Source organism: Arachis ipaensis, chromosome B10 (assembly GCF_000816755.2).
Source record: "Arachis ipaensis cultivar K30076 chromosome B10, Araip1.1, whole genome shotgun sequence".
Taxonomy (NCBI): domain Eukaryota; kingdom Viridiplantae; phylum Streptophyta; class Magnoliopsida; order Fabales; family Fabaceae; genus Arachis; species Arachis ipaensis.
In genome coordinates, this window is record NC_029794.2 from 38,908,772 (window position 1) to 38,913,352 (window position 4,581).

The 4,581-nt window shown below is 37.2% G+C and overlaps 1 pseudogene; it reads left to right on the forward strand.

Annotated features, from left to right (window-relative positions):
- LOC107620549 lies at nt 1,062-2,096 on the forward strand (annotated as a pseudogene).

A 4,581-nucleotide genomic window follows, 5' to 3' on the forward strand; every position in this document is an offset into this window, starting at 1 on the left:
ACCAGACCGATTAATCATTGGCTCTTATACCACTTGTTGGGCCACTGTTGGGAGCTCTTTAACCATCGGAGAGACTTCGGAGAGGAATCAAGTGAGACAACATAAGATGATAAGACACCACATCCAACTTAAAACCTTAAGGTACTAATTTATTGGGTCTATAATCTTATAAACTCCTCACTCTTTGTTTCTTTCTTCAATGTGGGACTAATTTCACTACTCCTAACACTTGCAACATTAACAATCTCCCCCTCAAGTGTGAGTCTCCACATCAAGCAACAATTCTCCTCTAGCTCCTCCATACATATGAGTATTTGTCCATCACATCGTCGTACCACACCGCGGGACACGCCACCCGGACCACCATTGCCGGAAAGACTTTCGATGCCTCACATTTAATACTCCTTAAACCAGACTGATTAACCATTGGCTCTGATACCACTTGTTAAGCCACCGTGGGGAGTTCTTAACCACCGGAGAGACTTCGAGGAGGAATCAAGTAAGGTAACATAAAATGAGAAGATACCTACTATAAATTTGACATTTAGATTTGTGAATCCTTAAATCTAATTATCTAACTCTATTTCATAGTAAAACATACCAAGTCCTGATAACATTAAAAAATATTATTGTTAGTCCAATTTTAAAATTAAAAAATATAGACTTTTCATGTTTTTCTTAAAATATTTGCATTACTAGAAAAATAAATATTTTCTATCTTAGACTATATATAATATTTAATAACAATATTTTAATAAATGAAAATAGAAAATATTTTGTTTTTAAATTTACATAAAATATACCATAATATAATTAGATTTTTTTTGAATAATTCTGAATACTATCTTAATGTAAAAGTATTTTCATAAACTAAAAACTTAATTCCAAAATATATTCTTCTCCAATATATATACTTGCATATTCAAAATACTCATAAAAAGAACCAAACAAAAAAGAGAAATTATGTAGGTTCAAAATTATGAAAGTAATTTTGATATCAATGTAAAATATGATTTATTACTAATATTATTATTATTGTTGTTGTTTAATCATAGAATTAATTTGTACTTTCAGGTGCCGGGATATTTAGTCACCTGTCAGACTCTTTCCTTGGAAGGAAAGGTTCCCTAATGGTGGTTTGTGCCTTAAACGCCATCTTTGGCTGCCTCACCGGCTTTAGCACCGGTGGCGTTGGCCTATGTGCATTCGTCCTTGCCACCGATACCATCGGCCCCACAAAATGTGGCATCACCGGAATATCCACCTTCTACTTCTTCTCCATCGGTATTGCCATCCTCTCCGCCGTTGCCTATGTCTTCGAAACTTGGCGCAAGCTTTACATTGCGTCCCCATCCCCTCCATTCTCTTCTTGATCCTCATTGTCCCTTTCCTCTCAGAGTCTCCTAGATGATACCTTGTTTGCGGAAGAGTAACCGAAGCCATAAAAATCATGTCCACCATTGCTTCTACCAATGGAAAACACCTCCCTAGTGGTGTTCTTCTTGCACTCGACGAAGAAGTCGAAGTAGAAGTAGAAGTAGAAGTAAAAATAGAAGCACTAACCTGGATTTATAAGAACAAGCCTTTGGAAAACAAAGATGCAGTTGGGGTTCTATCGTTGACATGCTTCGATCCCCAGTCACTAGAATAAGGTTGATTCTAATGGTGGCAATTAACTTCTTTTGCGCTGTTATGTACTATGGTCTGAGTATGAACGTGGTGCTGAATGCGGTGGCGGAGATACCGGCGTATGGGTTAACGGTGATTTTGTTGGAAAAGTTTGGGAGAAAGCCGTTGGCAATAGGGACAATGTGCTTCAGTGGTTTATTTTGTTTGTTAGGTAGTTTATTGAGGAATGTTGGAGTGTGGAAGTTAATTAGAATGCTATGTGGTATTTTAGGGATATTTGGGATGGCGGTAACTTATAACTTATTGTTTATCTACACGGCGGAGTTGTTCCCCACAATGGTGAGGAATCAAGTGAGATAACATAAGATGAGAAGACATCACATCCAACTCAAAACCTTAATGAACTAAGTTATTGGATTTCTCATCTTATAAACTCCTCACTCTTTGTTGCTTTCTTCAATGTAGGACTAATTTCACTACTTCTAACACATGCAATATTAACAATCTTTCCCTCAAGTGTGAGTCTCCACATCAAGCAACAATTCTCCTCTAGCTCCTCCACACTTATGAGTATTTGTCCATCACATCGCTACACCACACCGCGGAACACGCCGTTCGGACCATCTTTGCCGGGAAGACTTTCGATGCTTCACATTGAATACTCCTTAAATGAGAACGATTAACCATCGGCTCTGATACCACTTTTTGGGTGACCGTGGGGAGCTTTTAACCACCGGAGAGACTTCGGAGAGGAATCAAGTGAGATAACATAAGATGAGAAGACACCAACTATAAATTTGACATTTAGATTTGTGAACCCTCAAATCTAATTATCCAACTCTATTTCATAGTAAAACATACCAAATTCTGATAACATTAAAAAATATTATTGGTAGTTTAATTTTAAAATTAAAAAATATAAAATTATCATGTTTTCTTTAAACTAGTTTTGACAAATTAACAATAACAAATATCAAAATTTAATTAATTTTATTTTTTAAATTATAAATAATTTAAAAGAAAAAGCAGAGATAGGGAGACTCAAACTCACAACCTCTAAATGAGTATGAAAAGATTATGCCATTTGAACTATAGCTCATTCGCTTTTTAAATTTTTTTTACCAAAGATAGGAAAACTCGAACCCGCGACCTCTTAGATGAGCTTTTTAAATTATTTGGACCACAGAACCTTAAAGTTTGTTATCCAATTCAATACATAAAATACAATTAAAATAAAACTAAACTAAATTAAAAAATAAACCAAACAAACACTTTTTAGTTTTACAATGAAAAACCTGCCATGTGAAGCACTTCCGCCAAAGACATTCAGAAACTTCTTTTAAGTGGCGCCCTCTGAAACAATAAATAACCCAATCACTCTCTAATCTCTCTGTCTCTCCTTTTTTCACCCACACACTAGCTAATTACAACAAGTTTCATACATCTGTGCTAAGAGAGTTTTTGAAATGGCAACGATGCTGTCTTTGAACTACGACGAACTCCGTACGTTGCTGGTGACGACGACAGCGAGGAAGGCGGAGAGGGAGAAGCTCTGCATCGATGAGATGCTCTGAAAGTGTTGCGGAGAGTTTGAAAAATGACGGTTGAGACACTTCATGTTCACAACCCTTGCGTGGGCGCTGGAGGCCTGCCACACCATGGTCATGATCTTCGCAGACCGCGAGCTGGAGTGGCGATGCACCGCCGCTGCCTGTGGAGCGGTTGGGAGCACCTGCGCGATTCGACCGGAGGAGTGAGAGTAGGTTGGTGGACGCAGCAGCGCCACCGTGTCGAAGTGGAAACATGTTTGTGGCGACAAATTTAAAGTTGGAGTCGTCCAGTCCTTATTCTTTGTCGGATGTATGGTTAGTTAGTTACTAATAATAATAACAATGATAATACTAATTGACAAATTAACAATAACAAATATCAAAATTTAATTAATTTTATTTTTTAAATTTTAAATTATAAATAATTTTAAAAAGAGAGAAGAGATAGGGAGACTCAAACCCACAACCTCTACATGAGTATGAAAAGATTATGTCATTTGAACTATAGCTCATTCGCTTTTTAATTTTATTTTTTTTTACCAAAGATAGGGAAATTCGAACCGGCGACCTCCTAGATGAGCTTTTTAAATTATTTGGACCATAGAACCTTAAAGTTTGTTATCCAATTCAATACATAAAACACAATTAAAATAAAATTAAAAAATAAACCAAACTAACACTTTTTAGTTTCACAATGAAAAACCTGCCACGTGAAGCACTTTTGCCAATGGCATTCAGAAACTTCTTTTAAATGGCGCCCTCTGAAACAATAAATAACCCAATCACTCTCTAATCTTTCTACCTCTCCTTTTCTCACCCACACACTAGCTAATTAACACAAGTTTCATATATCTGTGCTAAAAGGGTTTTGAAAATGCAATGACGCTGTCTTCGAACTACGACGAACTTCATACACTGTTGGTGATGACAGCAGCGAGGGAGGTGGAGATGGAGAAGCTCTGCATCGATGAGATGCTCTGAAAGTACTGCAGAGTTTAAAAAATGACAGTTGAGACACTTCATCTTCAAAAGCCTCGCGTGGGCGCTGGAGGTCTGCCAAACTATGGTCATGATCTTCGCAGACCGCGGGCCGGAGTGGCGATGCATCGCCGCTGCCTACGGCGCGGTTGGGACCACCTACGGGATCTGGCCGGAGGAGTGGTAGTAGGTTTGTGGACGCGGCAGCGCTACCGTATCGGTGTGGGAACTTGTTTGCGGCGACAAATTTAAAGTTAGACTTGTCCAGTCCTTATTCTTTGTCGGATGTATGGTTGGTTAGTTACTAATAATAATAATAATGATAATACTAATAATAATAATTCTTTTTTGTTTTTTTCAAAATATCTCGTTATAATAAAAATTATTTAAAAATATTAAAATATTTTAAATTTAAAGTATCATA